We start from the raw sequence: 6,000 nt of genomic DNA, 5'->3' as shown, positions 1-6,000 counted from the left end.
AATTTTTTCACAGCTTCCCTCTCTACCTTTTCTTACTTTTGCTAATGCTATCGGTTAAGTGAGCCTCAAGTTAATAAGATCGTATAAACTGAAATTGTACGTAAAAATGAAACGAAAGATACCAAGTCGTAAAAGAGGGAAATAAGTAACCAAATTCAATTTAATTTTATTACCTTCACCATTTTTCTGAAACAACTTCACAACCTCATTTTCAATGCAATTTACTTTCTCTCCTCCTTCGTTTTCCCTTGTTACATATTAAATTTATACGGATTACTTGAAATTGCATCTTTCAAAATTCTAAATAATACAAAATTTAAATCCCTAAATTCATAAGAATTTTTAGAATATTCTTGAATTTATTCTTGATTTAATTTTTTATTTATATCTTGAATATTTTCCAGTAGAAGTAGAAAAGAAAAAAAAATTAACAAAACAAAAATGCAATCCCCGTTTCAAATTAACTCCGAAAAGTCGTTTACCCTCTTTCTAAAAAATCTACCTTTCTTAAAAAAAACTCAGCCATCGCCAAGATTCTTATTCAACCTTTTCAAAAAAAAAAAAAACCCTGTTTAATTAAAAACCATCGGATTCAACGAGGGTGAAAAAAGAGGATCGATTAAGAAACCACTCTTCCCCTTCCCTTTCCCCCTCTTTAGAAATTAGAAATTTCTCCTCGACTTTTATTCCAACGAGACAACGAGCCGCCGCTTTATGATCGGCCAAATTAACGGTTTGAACTTTTTACCAGTTCTCGAACAAAAAAAATATATATATATACATCGACCAGGTATCGATTAAGAAAAATCGATAAATTCTCGCAACAAAGAGCGAGGGAAGGAGGGAGGGTTTGAATCGTAAGTTGGAGGGTTGCAAAGCACCATTGTGTTGGAAGAGAAAGAGAGAGAAGGAGAGGGAGAGAATGCCTTGTCCCGTGACCGGTTTTCCACCGATAATATAAAGGCGCCGTATATATTCGCCGATACGTGGCAGAAATTATAGGGAATTTCGAAATACATCGTGAAGCAGGATCGTTCGTGGAGCGGCACGCCCACCGTTATTGCCATCTTGTAAATTTAACAAGGAACGAACGAACGATATCCTATATCCCGGGCCAGAGTTTCCGAACGATACATCTTCCTCTTTTTGACTACCCGTTTAAATGTTGGCCGCCACGAATAATGCGAGATAAATTATTATACGAATATTATTCGAGATAGACAGTCGAGAAGGTTGGAAGGATAGCTGGTGTCGGTTATGATATTAAATAGGTAAAAATGAAGGGAATAAATTCATTAGATTTATAGTGTGATTTCATCGATTTTCAAACTTTTCCAATCGATTAAATAACTATTTCGATAATTTAATTCATCGATTAATTCGTCGATGAATCGAAAAGAAATATAAAAAGATTCAAGAGAACTTGAGTACGAGTTACGTTCAGAAAACTTGAACAATAGCGGTTAAACTTGATTTATAAATTAATTATTACTAATAAGATTAATGTAAAATTAATATTATATTATAATTAAATTTTTTAATTTTAGGTGAAATTTATAATTAATTAATAATAATTATAATTTTATAATATTGAAATAAAAAAATTTAGTAAAAAACTAGGATTAGATACCCTATTATAAAAATTAATAGAAAATATTAAATAATTAAATGTTGAATCATTAAAATTAAATAATATGGCGGCTTTTTATATCTAGTTAGAGAGACTTGTTTATCAACTGACTTCTAAATTCTTCTTATACAATATATTAATATATTCGCGGAACACCTTAAGGATCGATACTAGAAGCTAAAAATAAATACGAAAGTTGATCTGCTTCGTAAATAAATAACTTCGATAAATAAATAAATTCTCGTTATCTTTGTACATTCGTCTCTAAAAATATAATCGAGTAACTTTTTTTTATTTAAATATTCAACATTATTTCACGTTCAATTATTATCAACTAATCCTCACTCTGTCGTGTATCAATATCAATCAATTTACATTGCATCGTATTAATAATACGATAAATCTCCTTTCCTGCATCGAATACTCCTGTAACTCCTGTAACTCGTTACACGAAATAAAATTTTCGTGTAAAAATAATAAAAAGAAGAAAAGAAACAAGAAAAGGAGGAAACGAAGTTAAGAAAATGAAGCAAAGAGCAAAGAAACGTAATTAAATTGGAACGGGCGAAGTTGGTGGAGGCATCGACGCGCAATTAATATCGATAGCGTGGTTACGAAAACGTTTCGCAACTCGTTTACCAGACCGGGCTGGGAAATTTCTAAAACGGTAAGGGAGTTTAATTTAATAGGAAGTACGTAACGCAGTTTCTGGAGAATCCAGAACGTTTTCGGACCCCCCGCATCGACGCCCGCATCGACCCCCTGATACCCCTCCTCCGTGGTTAGAAAATTAAAGCGGAATTCCCTGCCCCTCCGTCGAACCAAAGATTCGCCATCCGGTTGATATTAGTCTAACGAAGGTGGGGGGAGAGAAGGGGTGAACTAAGGGGGACGGTGACGAGAAGTCCAGGGGGGGAAAGAATAAAGGGGGAGGGGAGGGGAGCAGCGATTCTCGGTAAACCGCTTAATTCGAATCCCGAAATTTGGTGCGGGTCGAAATTAAAACCGCATGCATCCACCAGAGGAGGAAGGAAAAACTCGTCAAAGCGTTTCCGGATTACATGACCGATCGACCCGTAGTTACCGAATCGCGGTTTTCAATGGTAAACTTTGGATTTTAGAATCCGAATTTTTTTTTTTTTTCTTTCTTTCTTTCTTTTTCATTCGATCAACTTTCCATTTCGGATTTATTTCGAAAAAAATTTGAATTTGAAAATTCAAATATTTTGTGAAAGTGAGGATGAATTTATTAAGCTTGGTACGAGGTGATAATTTCGTGTTTTAGAATTGTTTTTTTTTCTTTTTTTTTCTTTGATCAACTTTTTCATGGATTTATCGTAAATAAAGTTGAGAGTTTACCAAAGAGGTAGCTTTTTTAAATGAGGAATGATCAAGTGCTAATGAATTTTAGTTTGTTTTTAGAAATTGTAGAAAATGAATTTTTATTCAATAAGAAAGTGATAAAAATTTGTAATAATCTTTAAGTTCGCAAACTTAACTAAAATTTCATAATGTCAATTGAATACAATTCTTCTTTTAATACGATTAAAAAAAAGAAAAAGAAAAATTGAAAAACATCGATCTACAGACAGAAGAACAAATAACGAAAAGTATTAAATCCTTGAAATTTCTTTTAAAAAAAAAAAAAAACCAATCTCGATAAAATAAATCGCCCGTAAAAAAAAAGCGTATAACCATACGATAACTTCTGTCACACGATCGTCGCCACTTCCATTTTTCCAAATCTTTTCAAACCCACGATACCTCGTAATAATTAATCTTCACTCCCTTCCCCTTCCCTCCCCACGAACAACAAATTTCACTTTGGCGAAAGGTACCTGCCAAACGGTTCCAAACGGATCCCCAACCTCGAAACAATCTCGGACAACAAGTAATCCCCATAAATTCGAAGTGACGCGCTATCATAAAATCTTTTTTTCAATCCGTTCCTAAATTCTTCGACACCTCGACAACCCCTCGAATGAAAACGGATACACGCCGGATATCCTTCCCAATATCTATGGAATTCGGAGCTGTGTCGATTGGAAACGATTGGCACATCGTTCTCCTCCATGGTGCATTAGGGCCAAGCCAGAAACGTTTGTTGATTTTTCCCTTCGTTGAAAGCGACGACGATTTGTCCGCAAACATTTGGCTTCACCGAGCTCCTATGGCTCTTCACGGATCCGTCCGTTCTCATTTTTCCTCCACTTTCACCCCATCCCTTACCTTCGATTTCGCCCTGTTGTGCATTGACAACATCGACTCTGTACAAGGCGTTTTCGATTTTTTTTTTTTTTTTTTTGGGAAGAGGAGGAATGAATTATGGAAAGAGCAACAAGATTAACTGTGAGAGATTATTGTTTAATTGGATACCTTTTGAAATGCATAGAAATTTTGTAATACAACGGATATTTAAATTTAAAAGTTCTTCAACATTTTGTAAAATTAATTATAATCGATTGTAGAATTTGTTACAATTTATTTTGTATCCATTTTCAGACAAAGTTTACAATTTTTTATTATGTTTCCTAGTTGCTCCAGTTTGGATCGAAAAATAGAAAACACCGTGTACATTATGTAGAAGAGGTACGCCGATTAAACACGAAAATGGAGCAGAGGGATACGCTTCGAGTACTTGCAGGCATTGTACAATATAGTAGCCGTGCACTTGGTTATTTGGACAGAAAGTGGAACTTATTTCGCTGCCACGTTTATCAAATTAAAGATTCAGGAGGGTTACTTTCTTATTTCCTCCTCTTATTCTTCCTCGTCCTCTTGCAGTAAAAAGTTTGACTCTAAGGGAGCACGGTTTGACAAACTAGCTAGAAGAGAGTTACGAGATCTTATGTGTACATGTAATTGAATTGATCATAGTTACGTGAATCTCGATCGACGAGATTTTCACAGCGATTGCAAACAATCTAATAATTTGAAGAAAAAGGAATGGAGAGGAATGAACTTTTTTTTGGAAGAAGTTGTTGAACATTTGAAAACGCGAGGATCGTCAATTTTTCTTGTTTCGAGGGGGGATGCTTCGAGTCCTTGTAGTAGATAACTGGGGGGAGAGGTTATTAAAATTTCAGAAAAATCCTCCCGGAAAATTCGTGGAAAAGTGTCATGGCTACATCTCGGATGACGCATAGCGTATTCATAATAAATCACGGCCGCGCTGGAACTCGGTTGAATAACATTATTACGATCGAGTGGCGCAGTTACCGTGTAATAATGTAATTAGGTAATCGCTAACAAGATCGATGTACAATTTACCCGTTTCCCCATCAGACCACTTACAATTTTAATTGTTACAAATTGTATGTTTGTCAATCACTGTTACATGCGAATACTAATCACCCCACTCCAGATTTTATCGACACTCTTCCATTTTAGTAATATTAACGAGGTAATTAACGTTGAAATATCGCCGTTTCAATGACTCATTTGTGAAAATATGAATTGCTGTTCAAACGAATATATACATAGTAAAAAAGTATTTGTAAATTTTTGTTCGGTGAATGAATAAATTTTGATAAATGTGGATTCAATTATTTATATGTTTGTTGTTTTATATATGTGTTTTAATAAATTGCTGATTTTGTGTGAATTTTTGATGATGATATTAACACGTTATTATTTAATAACGTGATACATTGTAAATTAATAAAGAAAGAGTGAGGAATAAGTATTTTTATAGATGCGATATAAAATTTTTTAAGAAGAAATTTATAATATAAAATAATAATAAAAAAAAAAATAATAAAAAAATTCCATTGTTGAGATAGAGAAATAACGTTTTTACAAAAATAAGATTTCATGCATAAATAAAAGACATATTTAAATGAAATTATAATATTTAACTAAAAAGATACGGGAATAGTTTTATATTATAACAAAAATGTATCTTTCTTAACGTATCGTTTATCTGTTGCAATAATTATTTTCAGCTTTTAATAATATATGTGAATAAATATTCAAATATTCAAAATAAAAGATAAAAAAGAGCATGATAGATGTTTAAAATATCAATCTCATACTTCTTTTGTTACAACAAATAACATTTGCATATTATAGTCAATTTATATCTCGAATTTAACTTATATACAAAATTAAAAAGCAAATATTTATCATTGTTTAATCGTCCTAATAATTTTTAGAAATATTTAAAAAAATAACGAAGTAAATATAGCAAATCAATCGAAAATGAAAATCTTTACAACATTCTTCTAAAGTCCCAAAGAATTGGAAAACCGTGAGCCTCCATAGCTCAGGGGTTAGAGCACTGGTCTTGTAAACCAGGGGTCGAGAGTTCAAATCTCTCTGGGGGCAACAATTTTTTTCTCTCTTTATATCAAATTTAAGTATCTTACTAA

General features: G+C 33.0%; 1 non-coding gene across 1 annotated transcript; it reads left to right on the top strand.

The window, feature by feature from the left end:
* The first annotated feature begins 5,883 nt into the window (after positions 1 to 5,883).
* On the top strand, positions 5,884 to 5,956 carry Trnat-ugu. Its single transcript has one exon. It is a non-coding gene; the product is annotated as a tRNA-Thr (tRNA).
* Positions 5,957 to 6,000: the final 44 nt, after the last annotated feature.

This window comes from Apis laboriosa, unplaced genomic scaffold, assembly GCF_014066325.1.
Source record: "Apis laboriosa isolate Shangri-la unplaced genomic scaffold, ASM1406632v1 scaffold1_cov151, whole genome shotgun sequence".
NCBI classification, from domain to species: domain Eukaryota; kingdom Metazoa; phylum Arthropoda; class Insecta; order Hymenoptera; family Apidae; genus Apis; species Apis laboriosa.
This window is presented reverse-complemented; position numbering and strand designations above follow the sequence as displayed.